General features: G+C 45.6%; 1 protein-coding gene across 1 annotated transcript in view; it reads left to right on the plus strand.

Moving 5' to 3' along the window:
• The first annotated feature begins 4,325 nt into the window (after positions 1–4,325).
• TSPAN4 (tetraspanin 4) overlaps positions 4,326–23,563 on the plus strand; it is a 422,001-nt gene continuing 402,763 nt past the window's right edge. Inside the window, exon 1 of the mRNA XM_024216440.1 lies at positions 4,326–4,397. The gene's annotated coding sequence lies outside the window, so the exon portion shown is untranslated. The remainder of the gene's footprint in view (positions 4,398–23,563) is intronic.

Below are 23,563 nucleotides of genomic sequence, written 5' to 3' on the forward strand. Positions count from 1 at the left end.
TCCAGGCACCAGCCCACCAACCTTGTGCTTGGGGCGGCACCTGGAGGGGGGCGGCGTGGCGCTCCGGCCGCCGGGGAGAGCGGGGCCATGGCCGGGCTCGCCGCCCTCCCCCCGGCGCCCTCCCCCCGGCCGCCGGGGCTCGCCGCCCTCCTCCCAGGGCTCCAGCCTCCCTCCCCCCGGCGCTCTGGCCGCCGGGGGGAGAGTGGAGCCCCGGCCGGGGCTCGCCGCCCTCCCCCCGGGGCTCCGGCTACCCTCCCTCTCCCCCCCCGCCCGCTGGGAGGGGGGCTGCGGCGGCCGGAGGCTTTTTTGCCTGGGGCGGCAAAAAAGCCAGAGCCGGCCCTGGATCCAGTGCAAGGGTGGTGGGACTAGGAGATTTGAGAGAAGTGCAGGAAGTCAGGCCTTTGGGGTGCACTCAGGAAGGACTGAAAGGGTCTACCGGCACACAGCTCGCCTGGTAGCTGTGACAGAGCCTAAATCCTGTTTTCAAAGGGACTCAGCCAGGTTTACAAAGGTATTTATCTGCCAAAAGATGCAGATAGAGGCCTAATGCGATTTGCAAAAGCAATTAACTAAGTTAAGTGCCAAATTCCCATTGGCAGTTAGGCGCCTAACATGCTTAGGTGCTTTTGAAAATCCCCTAGGCATCTACCTGTGTGTAGGTGCCTAAATACCTTTGTCTATCTGGTTCTTCGGCATTTAAGAGCCCAAGTCTCATTGAAAGTCAGTGGGGTTTATGCTCCTAAGTGCCTAAGGCCAAGATTTCCAAAAGAGACTAATGATCTGAGTGCCTAGCTTGGGGTGCCTGAAAGGGACCTGATTTTCAAAGAGGTGGGTAAAGAGCACTTCCTGAAAATCAGGCCTCTTCAAGGTATCTCAAGTTGGGAATCAACATTTGAGACCCCCAAAATCACCATCACTTCTGAAAATCTTGATCTAAGCCAGTTTTGAAAATGGGGACTTTTGCACCTAAATCACTCAGGTGTTGAAAATTTCACCCAGTTGGAAGCAGAATTAGGCTCGATCAGAGAATTTCCATTGACTTCCAGGGCAGCAGGTTTGGTTTCATTGAATATGAGATGTGGATGAGATTTCCTTACGCCTCTCCCTCTAAATCACAGGGATTTTCATTACATGAATCCAAATGTGTGTGATTTTTTTTTTTTTTTTAAATTGACTTAGAGGGTGTTTTTTTTTCTTCTTTGAGCTCAAAATATGCAGCATAACCACTAAAAAGGAAAAAAATAGTAGGATATGTAAATGAGGGAGCCCTCCCCCAAAGAGCCTTTTCTAGCCAGCTCATATCCATATTAAAAGAAGAAATAAAGCAGATTTCAGAGGTTCACTAGAGCATCCAGCAATGAAAACCAATCAGACTGAACCAGGCTCAGAATATAAAAACAAACCATCAAATTTTACTGGGAATTAAAACAGAAGCTGCAACATTGACAGAAAGAAAGTGAGTGAGAGAGAGCGAGCAGATTAATGGGAGCATTTTTAATGTGATTTTTTTTGTGTTCATGTGCTTTCATTACAAGGGTAAATCTACTCTATGAAAATTAAATTTATATTGAGCGGTAGTAGTCCGGTCACTTACTACATAGTGCGAGTGTTTAAGTGGTTAAAAGCAGAGGATAGGAAGCCAGTATTGTCGATCTTATTCCCAACCCGACCTGCAAGTTATTTAATCTTTTTGTTAGTTCTAAATGTTACTTATCTGTAAAATGGTGATAATACTTAATTAGGGCCTCATCTAAAGCCCATTGGCGTCAATGAAAAGACTCCATTGGCTTCAATAGGCTTTGAATCTGGCCCTGACCTCACAAGATGGTTAGGAGGATTAATTAATTAACATCTGTAAGATGTGCTGTGAGATCTTCAGATGAATGGTGTTACTTACAGACATATAATGTATTATTTTGTTTATCGTTAACTATATGGAGAGCCTAGATTCTTTACCTTGGCTGCTACAGGAGACGGACTTCTTTAACAAATCCACTTAATTTCCTGGCAGAAATTAGCATTGGAAAACACACGCAAAGTTGCCTAAGGGAATTTTGTACGCAATTCCCATTGAAATTAGTGTGAGTTGTGTGTTGAAAACCTAAGCCAATATGTATATAGCATACACCAGGGCCGGCTCCGGGGTTTTGGCCGCCCCAAGCAGCCAAAACAAAACAAAAAACAAAACAAAACAAAAGCCGCGATCGCGATCTGCGGCGGCAGTTCGGCGGGAGGTCCTTCACTCCCAGGCGGAGTGAGGGACCGTCCGCCGAATTGCCGCCGAATACCTGGACCTGCCGCCCCTGTCCGGAACGGCCGCCCCAAGCACCTGCTTGAGAAGCTGGTGCCAGGAGCCGGCCCTGGCATACACACAGGGAAAGTTTTTTTCGCATTGCCTTGTTCTGGACAGTAATGCACTCTGACATTCTGCACAACAAATCTCAGTATATCACTTTGCAATTACATATTTAGGGATGTATCTCCCACACAATAAAAACACAATTCTTCAACAACAACAAAAAACAAACCCTCATCTCTTTGCCTGCTTTCCAAGCTGTTGAAAAATGTCAGCAATTTTCCTGGCACATGCTGGAATTCCAACATCACTTCAATGGGACTGAAAATCACCAGTCAATTCATCTCTTGCCACTAAGATTTTCTTTTTTTGTCTATTACTTTGCAATGAGAGAGCTGAATTGAAGTGTGATGGGGGTAGGCTTGGCCCAGAGGCCCCTTGTTAGAGGCTTCAGGGTCTTGCCACACCCTGTCCCAGAGAGGAGCAGAAGAGAAGTCCTCCAAGTGGTCTAAAGTGACTGTAGGGGAGGCAATCAGAGGGGCTGCATGAGTGGCCAATAAAAGGAGCAGCAGAGACAGAGTTAGTTGCTGCCTGGAGCTGGAAGAGAAAGGACAGTGTTTCTAACTGGCTGAAAGAGCAGCGGGATCACGGACAGATCAATGCAGGCAGGGACTGGGGGAGCTAAGAAGGAGCTTCTGCCTGGCTGCTGGGACTGAGCAAGGACTGAGTTCAGAGAAGGCTGCAGGAAGACAGTGTCTCCAGGGAGGAAGCCCTAGGGGTACAGCCCCATACCAGGGCCGGAACAAGGGGGTTGTTCTGTTCCACTTACAGACAGCGTGTGTGACTTGGGCAGAGGGCTGAGTCACTGAAAACCTGTCCAAGAAACCATTGACTGGGGGAGGAGGGTGTACTCACGAGAGGTGCGTGCCACCCTGTTCCATGAACGGAGTGATTGCAGGAACGCACTCGACCAAGGGGGTGCTTACGAGAGGCAGGTGCCACCCCATTATAGGAAGCTTCCCATTGTTTCTTGGTTTTAATTAAGTAATAGTTTAGTACCTGCTGTTTTGATTGCAATGATGAGATATTCATCCCCCAGCATCTAACAGAAGCTGAAGTCAATTTGATCTCACCCTCAAATGTAACTTTAAAATTTTAAACCATAGGCTTTGATTACTCCTTTGAATTTGCACCTGATCTTTTTCAGCCTACATAAAAGTGTGTTATCCTGGGCCTAAATATATAAAAGTGATTAGTGATCTTTGGTGCCTCCATTTTTGGATGCCCAACTTGAGACACCTTAAAGGGGTGTGACTTTCAGAGGGCGAATATGCAATAACTTTCTGAAAAACAGGCTATATTTTAAGGTCTCTCCAGCTGATCACCCCAAATCACTAGTCCCTCTTGTCTGGTTCTTTGTATCATAACTGTTTCTACAGTATGGTAGTTGAGGTTTTTGGTCCACACAGGAAATGTGCGTGAGGCAGTATGATGGCTGGATGTAAGGTGAGGCTAGATGGACAGGCAGGGAATAGACATTGACAAATATTCAGAGTTAAGATTGTTTCTGGAACCTAAACTATGAATTTCCTGATTTTTTCCCTCCCCCCCCCCAACACTTCTGTTATTAAACTTTAACTGTAACTTGGTTTTTAAATGTTTGAATTTTTTCCTATAATTACAATGTTCTAATAAAGTTGTTTTATTTGAAATGATGTCTGCTTCCAACATTAACTATATCTTCATTAAGATTCTTGTATTGGAACATGATAAAAGTCTGTAATAAACAGGGGGTGGTGTTAACCTTTATTGAGTATCTCTCACAATGCTGGCAAATATGGAGCCTATGAGAGCTAAGAATTGGCTTTGTATCATATCATCTTTCATGTCTTATTCTTGCATGCAGGGAAGATTTGTGGGGTTTTTTTTTTAAGTCGATATTTCAATTTCTGTTTTCACATTTTCCATTGCCTGAAAGAGTTAAGTAGCACAGTGAACCTTGGACAGGATATTCATTGGCAATATTGGAGAAGCCCTGTAGTTAGTTCTGTGTAGGTAAACACCATTCCAGTTGCCTTTGAATGCCCTCTGTGTGTCAGAGGTAAGTAAATAAACTAACTATATTAATTGCTTCTAAGTCCCTTGGGTGCCTCCACTCACGGGGCTGTACAGTAAAGTTAATGTAGTGTAATAGTGTAATATCTGCAAAATTAAAACTTTCTCCTAGTGCATGAGACTACCACTATTAATTCTGAACCTCTAATAATGCATTTAAAGAGGGAGGTAATAAACAAACGGAGGGTCCCTCTGGAACAGTGTAATTTCAATTTTCCTCGTGCCTTTTTCTGCTGGGGTGGGAGAAAAGGAAATTGTATTTGTATGTAAGGAATCACACTGCTAAAGGGAGTGTACAAGGTAAGGCAGCGAAACTCCTCTGTTGTGGTGGTAGTTGCTGTTAGGTTTAGGGGAACAGCAAGGATGAGGATAGATTCTGAGGTCAGAGGTTGACATTCCTCCTAACTAGTTGCCATTGGGTGGGTACTTCTTGAGCAAGTCTCATGTCTGTGTTTGACAAGTACCTGCCCAGTGGGGGACCATGGCTGAATCTTTCTCTTAGAAAGAGGGATAAACAAGGAAAGCGAATGCTGAAGCAGAGGAGGAAGCGGGGAAGGAGCATGGAGAAAAAATTGGCAGTGGCTCTTGGCCTGTCCACTTTTTGCTGGGACGGACCCCTTCCCCTCCTCTTCCTGCCGAGGCCCCATCCCCCTGGCCAGGCCAGCATGGAGCCTGGCCGGGGAGCCCAGGCAGTTGTGGGAGCCTGTGACAGGATTGGGACTCACCACTGTGGCGCCTCCTACCGGTCGTCTCGGAGAATTGGTTCGATCCGGTAGAGCGCCCCCTTCTGGTGACGTCCCGCCTGTTGTGTCGCCTTCAAGTGGCATACGGACTCGCGTTGCTCCCAACGCACAGCGTCCTCTTCAGGAACACTGTCCTCCGACAGTGTCCCTTTGTCCTCTCACACCCCCTTCCGGGGGGGGGGGGGGGGGTTGGATGACCCACAGTCTTACACCTTCAAGTCCGATCCCCTCGGTCAAGGATCTGGTGTAGTTTCGGCCGGCCGCTCTCTGCGGCCTATGGCTGAGGGTATGGCCCAATAGAACAATAAGGGAGGAAGTGGGGGACTCAGGCCCGCCCACTACTCTGAGTCCCAGTCCAGAGGCCCTCGGGCGACAGTCTGGCTGTCCTCCTTCTCCTTCCTCCTCTGACTACTCCTCTGGACCACTTCCCCAACGGCCCTTCGCTGTGCTAGGCCTTCTCCTTCCAGACCTGCCGCCTGGCAGGCTACGGAGTAGGGCCTTCTCCCACTCTCTAAGGCTGGCCTGCGCTGCGCTGTCCGTGGTGCTGGCCTCCCAGCTCTGGAGACAGACCTTCCCCTCTGAAGGCCTGGGACAGACTGACTGCTCTCGCTCTGAGCAGTCTTTTATATGGCTGAGCTGGGCCCTGATTGGCTGGCCCCAATCTGTCCTCTGATTGGCTCCCAGTAAGCCCTTCTCGGATTGGCTGCGCGGCTACGCAGGCGTCCAGGCCTGCCGCAGCCCACCCTCTCCGGATGTGGGGCAGCCGCCCCACCACAGAGCCCCATGGACCCTTCACCTGCCCGTAGTGCGGGGGGGGGGGGGGGGGGGGGGGGGGGGCGGGAACTGAGAGCAGCCCCCGGCCCATGTCCCCACCCCCTGGACTCCCGGCCCAGGGCAGGTGGAGGGTCCGCAACTCCACGCTGGCTCACCAAGCTGTCCACGCAGCTGTCCCCGACCTGGCTCCACCTGGGGGCGGGGGCCTTGGAGCCACAGCCCGGCCATGGTAAGAGCCATGTGGGCAGCTGTGGGGAGCTGCGGCGCAGACTCCCCACCTGCCCTGAGTGGGGGGGCGGGGACATGGGCCGGGGGCTGCTCTCGGCGGGCCCCCTGCGCCGTGGACAGGTGGAGGGTCCACTGCCGCTCCCCACAGCACAAAGGAAGGCTGCTTGTCTTTAAAACCATGCAAGGAGGAACTCAGCAAGAGAATTTGAGAGGGGCCCAAAACAGAACAGACATGAAAGAGAAGCAGGGGAGATGGAATGAGAGAAGAAAACGAAGAAGGCGAAGGAAAGTCTGGAGGGGAGCTGTGTGTCAATGAGGGCGGGGAATGTGCTTTATTTACCTCAGGTTACATTGGGCTGTGGCTCCTTGGGGAACTCCACACAGCTCTGCCAGTGTGGCTCGAGGGGAGGTGATGGGTTCGTCAGCACCTTTATGGCCGAGGAGACTTCAGCCTAATTGACAGTCTGTCCCAGAAAAAAAACAGGTCTCATTTCCCTGACTGGGAAATCTTGGTGCCTTAAAGCAGGATGCACAGGTGTCCCATTCTCTACTCAGCAACTCCCCTCACTAATCAACCCAGCTGGTGGATGCTGTTGCAGGCTTTGGGGTGCCATTCTCCACAGCCCCAGGGAAAGCAGCTGCAGCAGCCGTTTACGAGCAGAGGCTGGCCGTACAGGGCAGCACTGCCACTGGGCCTGGCAGATAGTGCTTGCAAGAGCCTGGGATTCAGCCAGCAGCTGCAACACTGGCCTGTGAGGGGAGGGAAGAGAGTGAGTGTGTGGAATGGACTCCCCACTGACTAGGGAGTGTCAGATGTCCTGTTTCAATCTGATAATCTACTCCCTTTAACCTAATTGCCTTTCTCACTCTGGCTGTGTAACCAGGTTAAAAAGGCAAGATTTAAACAAAAAATTGCATGCCACAGTGGCTGGTGAGGTTCCCTGTGCCATTTCAAATGTTGAGCCCTATTAAATGCGTTGGTGGGATCCTAGTTTCAGGGGGTAGAGAAAATTAACTCTGTTCTTATCCCTGTCTGTGGGAACTAGCTGTGTAGGAACAAATGTAAAGGAGGAGGAGTGGAAGTTGCAGTATATAATTTCCCTGCTGTCACAATCACTAAACAGAGAAAGGGAGGGAGGGTGTGTGTGTGTGTGTGTTTATAAGAGAGATGATATTGTGTTCGAATATACATATTTATGAATGCAAATTGGCTTTGATTTGACTTGCTGGTTTCTGAATGGTCAGGGACTCTATCCCTGGCATGCTTTCTAGAAGGAGAGTATTCCAATCCACAGCTGCTAGGGTGGCTTCAAGGCCTATGATAGAAACGTAAAATTTAGTGGTGCTACTTTGCTGCAAACTTGAAACGGTTTCAGTGAAATAAGAGCAGTTTCTTTAGTTGCACAGACCTAGAGATGCACATTCCCAGAGGGACAGAAATCCCTGCTGGATTTTGTTACTTTCAACACCATCAGACTCAGCTGTTCCATCAAAATCCTTTATGGAAGGGACTGGGTTAATTATTTATGAGAGTTTATGTAATCTAGGGTTACCATATTTTAATTTAAAAAAAGGAGGACACTCCACGGGGCCCTGGCCCCGCCCCAACTCTGCCCCCTCCCCTGAACGCTCCACCCCCCTGCTCCTCCCCCTCCCCTGCTTCCCACGAATCAAATGTTCACGGGAAGCCTGAAACAGGGAGGCAGCAGGTAAGCTGGGGCTGGGGCGGGGCATGGTGCGGCCCAGTCCGTCCCCCCCGGCCGAGCGGCTCCCTTTGGCGGCCGGCTGGCCCAGGCCAAGAGGCTCTGGCCCCGGCGTCTCCCGCCCGGCTCGGCTTGGGTCCTGGGGCGCCGGCCCTGGTTCCGGCCAAGTGGCTCCGGCCTGTCCTGGCCCCGGCGGCCCCAGTGACCGAGCACCGCCAGCCCCAGCGGCTCCGGCCCCCGGCCGAGCACCCCCGGCCCCAGCGGCTCCAGCCCCCGGCCGAGTACCACGACCCCTCCCTCCCTATTTTCCCGGACATGTCCAGCTTTCCGGGATTTCCTCCGGGATGGGGATTTGAGGCCCAAAAAGCCAGACATGTCCGGGAAAATCCGGACATATGATAACCCAAATGTAATCTAGTGGTTAGAACAGAAACTAGAATTCTTTTCCTTGGGCAAATCCCAATCCATTTATGCCTCTAAAATGAACACAGGGATTTTTGGGGCATAATGAATGTCTGAGAGTTGCAAGGATGAAATGGTGCTGTATAAATGCAAAGTACTATTGTTCATTTATTTCCTGCTTTTTATATCATCGTGTGCCCTCCTATGTATGTCAGAGGTCAGGCTGCGTGGTAGTTTACTGGGCCGTGGGTATTAACAATGAGTTGTGGAAAGAGGACGGTAATAGGCAAGGGTTGATAAGTTTTTACATGATTGCTGTGTGGGTAGGGAAACAGAAGTGTGTGGTTTGACCTTAACTGGGTATTTGCTAGCTTTTCAACAGGCTAAGGAAAATGCTATTTAAGCAGAACAGAGCAAACTTAATGAACATTAAACAAAGTTTTCCTGTGGGAATAATATCAATATCTGAAAACAAAGACTAACCACGCCCTAGAAAGCAATGCTACAAAAAGATGCACATACTTTGCTACTCATGCTCTGCATTCATAAAATCATCAAATGCTGCTGGTGCACCATCATCATCTGTTTCCTGAGATCTTATTAGTAGAAGCTAATCCACATTTAGTTACATTATGTGTCTCCCTGCCAGAAACCTTAGATTTCTGCTGCTTTGAAGAATGCACCAGCAATGCTTTTGATTTCAACACTATGCTTTGCAATTCTACACAGTGGCCCTCTCCCACTCCCATACATATGCTGGAACTTGTTTCTCCCAAGTGCGACAGCTATGCTTGGTTTACATGCTTCAACGAGGAGTAGCATTATGAAGATCAGTTTAGATAAAGGGAATGCTTAAAATAATGGGGCTCTAATTTGCAAACTGACTCTATAACAGTGACATCCTGGGGTACCATATTTATTCTTTTGATGACTGCTTGGTTTTTCCCAGTGAAAAAAGATATTGGGCCTGATACCATGTTATACCAGTTTTATGCCAGCGTAACTCCATTGCGTTATGTTGATGTAAAAGAAGTGTAATGTAGTGCAGAATGAGGCCTATTATTCCTGTGTTACCTGGTACACTTAACCTGTAATTGGAGTGTCAGGTTGGGCTCTTTCTGTCTGAAGCATCACCAACGATAAAGATTCTGCAATTAGAGCTTAATTAATGGTTCTGTTGATTATATGCAAGATGGAAGTAATAGAATCCAAGTTACTCTTCTGTAGCTGTACTGATGCTAATAAGGTTATTACGAGTAAGTAATGAAAACTTATTTTAAGTAAGTAAAGGCAGCAGATATGATCATGAATTCATCAAAGAACTAATCTTTTCAGTAGGTAGCATTTTTGGATAGCGACTCTTTGAAGTAGAAATTTTTAAAAAAAATATTTTTTAGAATATACAGTTGGTTTCCGACTGAAATCCAACTCTGGAGGCTGTCAGGCATAGTAGGCCAATACACTAACTTTTCACCTCTGAAGACATGGGTTTGTTAAAGTAAGGCCATGCAAAATTGTAGAAAAGATTTCACAAAATCTTCAGTGAGACTTCCTTTTGCCAATTTCAGCATCACTGAAATTTCAAATGAATGGTTATTTGACTGAGCAAACCTAGAAAGATATTTGTATGGTTTTGAATCAAAAATAATTTCACTCAGTGGTGTTTCTATTTTACATGAACATTTTGTGAAAACTAGACCAACTTTGAATTTCCCACAATATGCAAAGATTTTGAGTATTTTGTTTGAAATCCTGGTCCTAGAAGTGTTTTGCCCATATAGCGTATTTTGCTCACTGAACCACTATAAGCTGTATCGGCAAAAGCACATTTTTTGTCAGTATAAGGTGCATCTATGCTAGGAGAATTTGCCTGTATTGCTATCCTAGGAAAAACATTCTTCTTTTAAACTATTTATTTAGGAAGTTTTAACAAGTTTACAAATCCTTGCCATGTAAATATCAGAGATAAGCTTGCTGTTGTAATGATTCTGTGTAGAGAAACATTAAACAGTAATATAGTTATCAGATCTCTCCATTTAATAGGGTGTTCCATATTACAGAATGAGCATCTTTTCTCTACCCATGACATGTCGTTTCTAGTGAGTGAAATCTCTGATAATATGTGTGGTCTGCTAACTATGTATAAATATTTAAAAAAATAATAGGATGGATGTGCTGGGGTTTTTGAAGGTGAATGTATTTTGTCTGCATATTGAATAAGTAGTTACCAAATATCTGAGTATCTATTTGTCCTCTGTTTTGCAGAGTACATAATAGGTGCATTAATTTTTCCATAACAACCTCATATTTTTCATAAAATATTTTCTCATGTAGACCTGGCCTTAGTTATGTGCTTAACTTTTTTCATGGTGTGAATTGTTCCATTGACTTTCAGAATCCTGGCCCCACTGAAGTCAATGGCAAAAATCCCATCAATGTGGGGGGAGAGGGGTCAGGATTTCACCCACAGTGCATAATGTTAAGCATTCACAGAATCAGGGCCACAACTTGTAAATTCTTTGGAGCAATCACAGTGTTTCCTCGGTTTTCTCTACAAAATAATGATTGCTGAGTTGCAAATAATGTGAAAACATCTATAGACAATGTTTATAAAACCTGCATCTCTACTTTTGCTTCTTATCACTTCCATATTACTCCCTTTGCTGTTCTGATGATGCTACCCTTGCCGCTTATCTTTTTCTTCTCCCGTTTTCCTCATACTGCCCCCTAGTCATAAAACAACCTCCCTATTCCAGGGTGAAAAGCAGGACTCTCCTAAATTCAAAGCCTTCTTGAAAACACACGTAATCTGAGAAGCCTATATATGCTAATTTAACACCATCACCATTCCTTTTTAAACCTAATAAAAAAGTTCTGAGTTTAATACCATTCTGTGTCACTCCTACTGTGTTCTGGTGTGATCTCCATCTGGCTTTTAGGGCAAGTTTACACTACAAAATTAAGTCGACTTAAGTTACCTCAACGTACAGCCATCACAGTAATTAAATCACTTTAACATGTCCACACTACGTTCCTTGTGTCGGCGTAAGCAGTATCTTAGAAATGTGTATTATTGGGCTGATTTGCATAAGATGTATGGATGTGACTTCAGTAAAAAGCTGCAGTATTAAAAATAATCTGAAGTGGCTGAATGCAATAGTAATAATCAAAGTCTTATAGTATATAGCACTTTTACATTTTCAAAGTGTTATGAATCAGTCATTAACTAATGAGCCCTCCACGTACCTCTGACAGGTAAGTAGGTAATACAGTCCCTGTTTTATAGATAAGGCTGCTGAGGCAGACAGGTTAAATGATTTGGCCAGTGCCATGAGTCAGATTCTCAGCTAGTGTGAATCAGTGTAGCTCTGACTTCAGTGGAGCTGCACCGCTTTATACCAATTGAGAGTTTGTCTTGTGGTTGATCCATTTTGAGAAAATCTATGTGTAGTTCCTGGTACATTTAGAAGACACTTTTATAATGGTCGAAGGAATGAATGGTGGAAATGTACCCATGAACCTTGGGGTTGAAGAGGAGTTAGAGGACTGTATTGCTGATGTCATCCATCAAATGTCACACAGCATTCTGAACTGCTGTGAATGCCACATAGAACTAACCCAGCTGGGAGCTATTCCATCCCTTTCTGGTAGCTGAGGCATGCATTCCTGTCTTAGGAGGCATTCATTCCTGTCTTGCTCTGTATCCCAGAGGACATATGCTCTTGATCCTTCACAGTCAGAGCCTCCTTGTACTGTGTCTTTGTTGCAAGTTTTATTACTTGTTTTTCGTTTTTGTCATTTTGTTTATGATTTTACAGTTATTTAGCCATAGAACTTGCTGCCTGCTAATGTAATCAGCTTGCCTTATTCATGTGGACCAGCTGAGGCATGAATTAATGCAGATACAGATAGGGACTTGTTGAATGATGTTGTAATGTGAATGGTTTCAGCTAATTGGCACCTGTTTCTGTTCCATTTCATTTTCTCCTAGTGAACACGGTAATGGACTCTCCCTGAAGGTGTTGGAGGAAAATTAAACAGCATATGCTTCCCTCCCCTACAAGCTAGTGTGAAAACAGTGGCTCTGTTGTCTTCCTTTTTGTGCATGCTCAACTCCCATTAGCATTAATGAGAGTTAGGCACTGCCTGTGCTTGTGTGGACACGTGTTCAGCGTACAATGTACCCCTTAGCCCCTGGGTGTTGGAAGTCCTTATCTTTCATTTCCATATTGCTGGGGTTGAGTGAAAAGCCATTTCAGAAACACATCCACTCCTTCTCTCATGGGTGTTTTCTGTCTCTCACGTCCCTCTGGATGAAAACTGATTTACAATGAGACAGCCCTGAACTAACAAAGGAGATGCTTGGGGAATTTCTGCCTGCTGAGAAGGAGGAATAGACTTCTCATCCCCCACATCACTCAGCCTGCCCTTTCCAGGTTTTAGCTCTGATGTCTGCAAAGTTAGTGTGGTAAAAATCAACTACCCTGAAAACTTCATAGTGTCTCTGTGTAACAAAACCATCAGCCAGGTTTGGATCTTAGCTCCCTAATTTATGAAAACTTGCAGGATGTGGTTCAGAGCATTCCTTATTTAGTGAGGCTTTCATAAGTTAGATGAAAGTAAGAGTAGATAATCAACTATTTAATTTAATGCTACATAATTCCATCGAGGGATGCTGATGACCTCCTAAACCATGAGAGACCCCTGATTCAGGGACCATATCATTGACAGTCCCTAGACACAGATTTAAAACCCTAACTCTGAACTTCCTTTTGGTTGTGGATTGAAGCCCAAACTCTTCTGTTGTAACAATATGACTGTCTGTGTGAGACTGTCTCTATTTTTTAGTTACAGTTGCAGCTGGTTTCTGTATCCCCAGTGGCTGAGGTCAGTGTCCCCCTCTATGTCTGTAAAGGTCCCTTACAGTTCTTTGTGGTTTCTCCCATGCCCTCTTTCTGTGACCTTGGCTTGCCTAGATTGGTGGGGGGTTTTTCTCTTCAGAAGACAGAGCCTGTATAATCATCTCCGACTCACAGGCAGCACGTATTCCTTCTACTATTAAGGCACAAATCCAAATTACAGCTACAGGTTACACAATGTGCTATTTATTTAAGGAAGAGAAGAAAGGATCAAAGAAAATTATTTACTCTATGTTCTTGTGGGTGCCTGTGTGGGGAATAGTACTACTATGGGTCAAGTGACAAAGGTTAAATGGTGGTAGCTGTAATTTCACATGCAAATCCACTTCTGCCTTTTCCTTGGTCCTTTCCCTACATCCCGGTTCATAGCAGGCTGTCCTAGGAAGAGCAGTGTCCTCTGGTCTCCCAAAACATCTGGGTCACTTCTCTCAACAGGGTTGGTCTCTTTTGTTCTTTTGCCCCTTTTAGTGTTGGTTTCACAGAGTATTGTCTCCAATACGTGTTATGAAAGCATATCTGAACTTGTTTCTCCTACGCTCCTGGAGAGTCTGCCTTAGAAAGAGCTTATAGTTTCTCCCTATAGTGGCCTTATAGCAGATTTCATGAGATTATGAATATTCAGACAATGATTTATATATTTAGGTGTATCCAGCTGGGACAGTGACCTTAACGTGTGAAGAGGATATATCTCTCTACCAAAATCCATGAGAGTGCAGACTGTTAATAAAATACATGTCAGTTGCCCTTCATGGATCCATTATGGAGTATTGCCAACTTTCATGATTTCGTTGCAAGTCTTGCAATATTGGATAAGTTACTTAAAGCCCCACTCATGGAGTTAAATGATTACATGAGAATTTCAGCTTTTATTAAAATATACATTTCTGACCTTTATGGTCACAGAGAAAAGTTTGAAAAGGTGATCCAAGAGACCCCTAAAGGCTCAGAAACCCAGAAGGCAAATAAAAATAAATCCAAATTTATTCTTTTAAAAAATAATCCCATGATTTTTAAGACCGATTCCATGGTTGAGGGCAGAGGGATGGCTGACTTATGGCTTTTAATGTTTGTGGTTGGCAAAACTACTTATGATCAACTGTTTAGTAAGTAGAAACATTGTAATGTTACCTATCACCTCTGTGTTCTTGAGGAACCAGGGCGCAGTACCCAGCCTGTCTGACTCACAGAAGACCTCCTCCCTCCACCCCGCCTCTGCTTGAACCAAAGCCAATCAGAAGAAAGACTTTCAAAAAGCAATGAAAAGGCAGTGGAAGACCTACCTGAACCCCTCCAGACAAGGGTGACAAGATAAAGGAAACTCCCCTAGCCTCATTTGCATCAAAGATGGGACAGGGAGGCATCTCCATTAGCGTACAGAATGGAGAACAGAGATTCCAAGGCAAAAAACGCACTGAACTCTCAGACCAGAAAAGCAGGAAAGCGCTGCCTGATGGGGGATCTCTGCTCCAGATGTTAATGAACCTACGCCTGCACACACCCAGCTCAGTAGTTATCAGACTAATTCTAGAAATAAATCCTTTATTGGTATTCAAAATACTGAAGCTGCCTAACTGCATTGTGAGCTCCCTCGAAGGAACACAGCCCATCGCCAGGAATGAGCAGTTCCTGTTGTCTAGTCTGAACAAAACAACTTTCGTATACTCCCTTGAGCCATCAGTTTATCCATAAACAAAACTAGTGTTCTCCCTTGAACCATTGTTCTTTCCCTACAAAACCCCCTACCCACGCTCAAGCAAGTGCTCTGATGCCTGGATCCAAAATCTGCATCAGCTCCATTGGGACTTTATCTTCTCCTGCTGGGGGCTCTGCCTGTCTCCAGCACTCCAGACCCTCAGCTACCACCACCACCTGGGACCCCTGATCGATTCAAGCTTCATGGAGTGGTGAGAACCCAGCTCTCTCTCTCTGTAGCCATAGCCTTCTGACCCTTGCTTGTGTGATTCAGTTATAGTTTTCTAAACCTGACTTTTACAATCAAATTTAAGTTAGATTTAATATTATAACTGTTTTGTTTGTTTGGCTCCCCTTGTATGGTTATTACCTGGCAATAAATAATTTTAATGGTTAAGCTGGTTGTTTCTCTCTCTATCTCTTCCCCCTCCCCCCCGTGGGTGTTTTTTGGCTTCCCTATCCGCTCTGCAGCAACACTCCTCATACCTAAGCTAAAGATCCCTGCAGTGCCCAAAAATCCGGTGGGGTCTGCTCATCAACTGGGTTACTACCAGAACAATTGTAACGTGAATATGGGGATAGGGACGTGCTGAACCTGGGGCATATGAGGGTGCAGCTTGGAAGTGCTGCTCGACCCAGCCTGCTGAGTCCAGGGACATCTAAGGGGCCAGCTTGGGAGTGCTGATTAACCCGGTCCTCTCAGATGCGCTCTGTTAATATGTGCATGTGTTTGTCTGATTCTGGGGCTGGAAAAACCCAGCCCTGGGGAATCTAGGTCTTGCAGAGTAGCTCCATTGGTAGGGAACTTGCAGAAGGGAGAAGTAGAGCTCCGTATGAGAGCACAAGTGACACAAGCAGTACATTGATAGAATTATAGAACACCCCCCAAAGAGTAACCCTAATAAATGAGTCTACCCCAAAGTAAGGGGCAAATCTGATAAATTGGTGGAGGACCACGGGCAGCACGTGACCCTAATCACGTGGTACTTGTTGAGTATTTGCTGCAGAGTGGGGAAACTGAGGCACAGACCTGAGCAAAGGGTCTCTTCCTTTTTCAGACTAAGCTTCTTTACCGAGGTGTCTCTCTCATAGAATATTTGATAATGTCCTATAACTTTTAAGTTAAGAATCGTGCTTAGAATAACTGTAGGACCGTGCAATAAGGAGTTAAGAGTTGTGACTTAAAAGTAAAGATTTTAGTGCAATAATGTGACTGTGTGAAAGGGCTTTTGGTAGGGATCGTTAGTGAGGTAAGGGAAGTAGAGATGGCTGAAAAAAAATACAACCCCTCCCCCCCCTTGGCTGGTCGCTTGAGACAGGAGAAAATCAACAGGTTAGAGAGATGGATAATGAAGAAGGAGAAATGCTCCTGGAAAGGGAGTGCTCTAAAGGAACCAACTCCAGGAAACAGCCCCTGGATCGGAGCTGCCAGACCTCGGTACTCTGCCGGTGGCACCGTGTGGAGGCTGGCGTCCCCCAGATGGACCTGATTCTAGCTGGCCATCAGGAAGGGTTTATCTGTCTTGTTGGGAGTGGTGAGCGTTGTGTGTATGGCGTGTGCATTCTGTTCTGGTGATTGTTGATAGGTGGCGATTGAATGGGGTATTACTGTGTGGGGCTCTTTTGCTGGTGGGAGACCCCGTAAACCCGCAAAAGATTAAGCCCCGAGTCCACAGGGAAAGGGTGTTTGCCTGAATCCCATAGAGGAGTAGATCCCGTAGCCCACGGAGTAGATGATCCCGGAGCCCATGGAGGGGTAAAGTTAGGTGCCTTTCCCCTGGAGCCCTACGAACTGGGAAAGGGTGGGGGTGCCTAAATTAAGAGGGTTACACCTTGAACCCGAGGAACTGGATAAAGGCGGATGCCCCTAGAGTGTGTGAGTAACAGAGAATTTTGTGTGGGTAACAAAGGCACTGGATAGTCCCCAGCCAGGTACGGGGGGACCCGATTTAGTTTGTGCATGAGCAAGGGCATAGAGGAAAACAGGATACTTTAAATAGGGTTAAAGATTCAGGGTGTTGGCCAGGCACGAAAGTGGATATAGATCAGTGATGTGGTTGTCTGCAGTGCACCATGGTTAATGCTGATCGCCAGGTTAAAAAAAAAAAAAAAACATTGGGGCACCAAAGAACAGAGGGTCCCTGGTCCCGGATTCAGATAGATTACATAGGCCCTTTACCCACCACCAGTAGAGGGAATAAATACCGTCTGGTAATAATAGATCCTTTCTCCAAATGTATGGAAGCCATCCCTACTAAAAACCAACACTGCCTCAGTCACTGCTAAGCAGCTCTTTAACATAGTTTTCTCAAGAATGGGAATTCCCAGAGTAATTGATTCAAATTTGAGATCCCATTTTGTGGGAGATGTTATGCAAGAGCTATGTAAGGCTTTAGGCATTAAGCAATGTTTCCACGTAGCTGGGCACCTTGAGTCCTCTGGACAAGTTGAACAAACCAATCACACACTAAAGGAAGCTTTGAAAAAACAAGTAAAGATCTTAGGGAGGGATTGGGATGAAAAATTACCAATCATCTTAATGGCTCCAAGAGGCTCCAAAGGGAGTGTACCCATGTATCGCCTTAAAGTTATGACTAGAAGGCAAATGTGCATGCCTGAAAGTTGGTGGTTGGGAGTGGAACTGCCTAGTGCCTGGGAAGAGAAGGTGGTAACAGATGAATAGGTACAAACCTTAGTAGAGACGATAGCTGCTTTACAAAAGCAAGTGGCAACACAGCTGGGCACAGTACAGCAAAACATGGACAAAAAACTAGGCTGGGGAAAACCTCCTTTGATATGGGAATTAGGCCAACCAGTAACGTACAGAAAGTTTTCAGCATAGGAGCACTTTTTGACACACATTATTGTGAATCAGGCCAGCCCCAGTGTTTATCAGGTAGAAATCCTGAATGGAAAAAATGGGAAACCCTGGCAGAAATGATTTCATTCCTCACAGCTCAAAGAGTGGAAGGGTAAATCACCTGACTCTCAAGGAATATTATAACTGTCTTCTCCACCCTGCCAGCCACCCTTCTTGGCTAGCAAGAAAGAACGGCTTGCGACCATTGGAAAATACACGTCGGGTGGGCTTGTAAGTGCCTACCCTGATGTGTAGGCAGGAAAAGGCCATAATAGTCCTCAACTTCTTATGGCCCCTCTCACGTAGGTCACTTCTTCATGTTCACCCTACAATATTGGTCCCAGATTCTCCCAGTATATATGGGGGGGGGGGGGGAGTGTGGGAGTTTGTTCTCTCTCCTCTGCCCCCACGGGTCCAGAACACGAGCCATGACATCCCACCGTTGCACCAGCACCCTGCTTTTCATAAGTGCCTGGAGTCTGATGCTGTCCAGGCTCTATGCTGAACCTGTGATCCCTCTGAACCTCTGGAGGTGCTTTCCAGCTGGAGCCCAGGAAGTAAAATTGCTGTGCCACATGCATGGATTCTATGGGAATGGGAGCAACCACCTGGCCCTGCAGCGTCACTACCAGTTCTACACTGTCAGCAACTCCTCGGGTTGCCCTGAGAAAGTGTTGCCAATTGCAGGCAGAGTGCCACCAGGCAGTCACTCAAGTTTTGTTATGAAACTAAGAGCACCCCAGACTCCATCCCATTCTTCTGTAAGCTGTTGTGGTCTCGAAAGGGATGCACACCATCAAACACAACCAGTGACAGCCTCCCGGGTGGCGGAAGGTGCAGGATAGTCTTGGTTTCCTCTGCTGTATGGGGAGCAACCATGCCCCTATGTGTCATCATCGTCATCAGAACCCAGATGCCTCTGTTACCTGGACATGAACTGCAGCTGTCTCTGATCACTCCAGCAGGCAAGAATATCACATGGCTCCTTGTAAACTGGGAACCGCTGAACTGGACTTTAGCTGGACACGACCTGATTCAGCAAGGCCCCCCAGACTGAGTAGATGCATTAAAGGGCACACATTGTGACAAGCTCATGCCAACAATTTGGTTTAAATTCTATAGGCATGTTGCCATTTCGGAGGGATTCCATGAGCCTGGATTGTACAGAATGGAATTGGGCCAACAACAAAAAACCAGTTTTCAGTTTTGACCCTCTGACACAAACCTTGTTCCCCAGTTTCAGGACCCCATGTGTTGAAATTGGATCAACAAGAACATTTGGTTCTTCAACCTCAGGCTTCTCTGAAGGAGGTTCAAATCTACTTAGAAGGCACGAATATCTCTCACATTGCACCTGTATGCACTCCCTTGATTGGAACTAGCCGTAAGGGTTGGGATGAATGGGTAAGAATGTGGCAAGGGACTGACCATGTAAATAGAGTAAAAAGGGAATTAAGTGATTGGATTGCACCTGTAGGAACAGGAATCTCTTTAGCTGATGCCGCAAACATAGAAGTTCTGGCTAATAAACTATCATGCCACCGAAAATATAGAAAAGATGGGAACCCCATTAACAGCATCTTTTGAAACAGTTAAGTGAGGAACAGCAGTTAATCAGTAAGGTATTTCCTGGGTGGGAAAGACTCATAGAAAAAGATGAAGAGTTAATGATGTCTGGTGTACAGTCCTGCCAGAATAATGTCTCATTGACCTCAGCTTGTGAGCAAACTCAGGCTCTCACCCAGAATGTAATTATGGGAATGATTCGGCAAGCCATAGCAGGACAAATTCCCATGGAGGCAATTAACTTGATTCGGCCCCATGTAACGGAGGGCGAATTAGTCCTCCGGCCCTGGTGGAGACTAGTTAACGCTTCGTACAATCAACACCAGCAAAACTTGCAGTTATTCCTAATAACTGTGGCAGGCAAAGAAATTGGAGTAATCCACCCAGTAGTCCCACTGGGATTACAGATTAATGATAACTACATGTAAAAGGGTGTAAGAGAAAAGAAGTTTTGGCCCATATCTGTGAAGATCAAGCATTGGAGGAACACGATGAATGCTTCTTCCCACAACCTGGGAATAAATCTCACTGTTCCTTCAATGTTATCCAGGAAGAGGGGTCTGTTATTGTCTATGTTGGTAAAGCAGGTGTGTGTGTGTAAGGGCTGGTCCACACTGGGGCGGGGGATCGATATAGGAAACGCAACTTCAGCTACGAGAATAGCGTAGCTGAAGTCGATGTTTCCTATATCGAACTAAATTTACTTTCTTCGGGTCCACGCGGCGCAGGCAGGCTCCCCCGTCGACAGCGCTTCCTCCTCTTGGCGAGCAGGAGTTCCGCAGTCGACGGGGGAGCGCTTCTGGGATCGATCTATCGCGTCCAGATGAGACCATCCCTAAGAATGAGATGTAATATTGTATGGATTAATGGACATTGGATTCAACCCATGGTGCCTTACGTTAATCACTGTTTCTGTAATGTAACCATTATTGTTAGTTGTGATATTAAGGATACTGTGCCTATATGGACTGTACAACATTTGAAAGCCTATCTTGAGCTCTACAAGGAGGTTTCCCTCATTTCACTGGGAATGGGTCTTACTGCCATTAAGGGACTATTAACTCATCCCTCCTTACAAACTGAGCTGTAGAAGCTCCGAACTTTGGGGGAGAATGCAAACTCGAGATTCAACACCACAACCAGGAGATCTCTAGGCTAGCAGCTACAGTTAAAAACACAGGCCATCACTCCTGGTGAGAGACTTTGCTTGGGTGGAGCTCCAGTGTAACAGGTCTTTTGAATATCATGCTTCACCCCATTGTGGTGATCATTGGTTTCCAAATTATACTAGAAATTGGTCTGGTTCTGCTGGTTTGCTGGATCCAACGACTGATGCGGTGGCTGCAATGGATTGAAGATCAGACCCAGTACCACGGAATAAGGATGTGATGGGGATAATTGCTAAGCACAGGCACCCCATCGATGGGGGGACTTGTTACCTATCAGCTCTGTGTTCTTGGGGAACCAGGGCGCAGTACCTAGCCTGTCTGACTCACGAAAGACCTCCCCGGTCCCAGCCTCTGCTTGAACCAAAGCTGATCAGAAGAAAGACTTACAAAAAGTAATGAAAAGGCAGTGGAAGACGCACCTAAACCCCTCCGGACAAGGGTGACATGATAAACTCCCCTAGCCTCATTTGCATCAAAGATGGGACAGAGAGGAACCTTCACTAGCATACAGAATGGAGAACAGAGATTCCAAGGCAAGGACCGCACTGAGCTCTGGGACCAGCAAAGCAGGAAAGCACTGCATTATGGGGGATCTCTGCTCCAGATGTTAATGAACCCACGCCTGCACACATCCAGCTCAGTAGTTTTCAGACCAATTCTAGTAATGAATCCTTTATTGGTATCCAAAATACTGAAGCTGCCTAATTGCATTGTGAGCTTGGGAGTGCTGATTAACCTGGTCCTCTCAGATGCGCTCTGTTAATGTGTGTGTATGTTCGTCTGATTCTGGGGCTGGAAGAACCCAGCCCTGGGGAACCTAGGTCCTGCAGGTTAGCTCCATTAGGAGGGAACTTGCAGAAGGGAGAAGTAGAGCTCCGTATGAGAACACAAGTGACACAAGCAGTACATTGATTGAAGTACAGAACCCCCCTCCCCAAAAAGTAACCTGAATAAATGAGTGTACCCCAAAGTAATGGGCAAATCTGGTAACAGTATCCGCCTCTTGACCGTAAACTCTGTGGGGCAGGAACTGTCTCTTATTATACTGGTTTGCGTGTACAGCACCTAACACAATACTGTCCCAATACTTGATAAGAAAATGTAGGGGACAAGCAATGCAAGTAAGCAGTGGGTATAATAATCCCATCCACTCTTTTTTTTATTACTTGTAGATGCAGCACCAAGCAAGAGTGGGGCCCGGATTGGGGCCTCTAGACACCATCACAATACATCTACTAAATAACAATAGTTAATAAATAACTATGCACGTACTTTTTAAATGTAGATTTGTAATGTAAAGTAACCTGTAACCGCATCTTTTGGGCACATCAATGTAACTGCAGCTTCCACATCTTGGAAGGTGCTTTCTTCACTGATGAGCTGGAAAACTAGAGGAATTTTTCAGACGTATCAGACTTAATCTGTTTACCTTTCACTTTGTCCTCAGAATGTTGTTGCTGTATTTATACTGACTGAAGAATGGGTCCTACCCATTACAAATTCATAGGCTGGTGGAATTGTGACATCAGAGGTAGCTTCCTTCTTACTCCCTTTTTTTTTTCTCTACCACCAACCTGTAAAGAGCTCATAGATGATTGGCATCATAGTTATAGTACCTAACATTTTGTCCTTGCTCAGGATTGTTTGCAAATGTTTGGGGGTATATTGGGCTTTGAATTCTAAATCCAAAGATGAGATCTTACTGCACCTCTATAGGCCATTGGCAATCTTTGTTTTTAGTAAGTCAGAATTGTTGCAGCAATGGAAGAACATTTCAGTGGAAATGTAATTTATTCCTGGCAGGTTTGGGGATATTATATTATAGATACGTGTTTTTAAACAAGGACTTGCCCTTTCCTTACCATCTTCTCCTATTCGATTATTAAATAAAGTGTCTAATGTTGAATTTGCAATTAGGTGGAGATGGTGAATTTGAATAACAATAGCTCCATGCTATCGCAGATGCAGTTCTAAGAGTCTTACTAAAAGATACACAGGGAAGAGACTCTGGGTGTTTATTATTATATTTCAATTACAGTTGCTTCTAGAGGCCCCAATCAAGATCAGGACCATATTCTGCGAAGTGCTGTACATGGATCTAGTAAGAGCTAGTCCCTGCACTGACAAATGAAGGTGTGATAAAGGATGTGCTGTTATCTTCATTTTACAGGTGAGGAAGTGAGGCAAAGAAAGATGAGGCAAGTAGCTTGCTCAAGCGGACACACAAAGCCTGTGCTGGAGCCAGGAATTGAACTAAGATTGCCTGAATCCCATCCCAGTCCGGTGTCTTAACACCAAACCATCTTTCCTTTCTTGAATAAGAAAAGCTTTTATTCACACAGAAATTACATCAAAATAATAAAGGCATAGGGGAAATGATTGGCCATATAAATGGTATTTTGGGTCAATAGTCTCTGTTTTTAAACAGGCTTCTGTGTGAGAGAGAGGCTGTGAAATGTTCCAATGGGTTAACGTTCAATTTAGTTTCTCAGTTGAAAACTTGTTACCTAAAAGTTTGCAACACTCCCATGTTTCTCCTGACAGTTTGGGCCATGAGGCACAGACAAGTTAGGGTGATGTCTTTAAATGTCAGAGTGTGTGTGTGTGTGTGTGTGTGTGTGTGTGTGTGAAATTCTGCAATATGACAATATATTTCCTTGATTGCCATCACTCTTTAAGATGAACTTATGGCTGTCAAGAGAGATTTGCACTTATAGAAATGCCTGAAAGCTGAATCATCTTATCTGAAGAGAAGGCTTTCCCAGTACTCAGTTGGCAATAGGGTGACCACATGTCCCGATTTTATAGGGACAGTCCCGATTTTTGAGTCTTTTTCTTATATAGGCTCCTATTACCCCCACCCCCATCCCGATTTTTCACATTTGCTGTCTGGTCACCCTAGTTGGCAAACTTGTTGCATTCTTTTTGGATGTGGCAGAGCTGATTTTTAGCACATGCTTTGGAATGCCGTGTTTGGCTAATTGTGTACTGGGAGTTATTTCATGCAGTCGTTTATTTCTCTCATTTTTATGAGTGAATTTTAATGCTCACGGAAACAGAACTGGTATCATTGGCTAGTGATAACAATGATGCTCC

Source organism: Terrapene carolina, unplaced genomic scaffold (assembly GCF_002925995.2).
Source record: "Terrapene carolina triunguis isolate 2854851 unplaced genomic scaffold, T_m_triunguis-2.0 Scaffold171, whole genome shotgun sequence".
NCBI classification, from domain to species: Eukaryota; Metazoa; Chordata; order Testudines; family Emydidae; genus Terrapene; species Terrapene triunguis.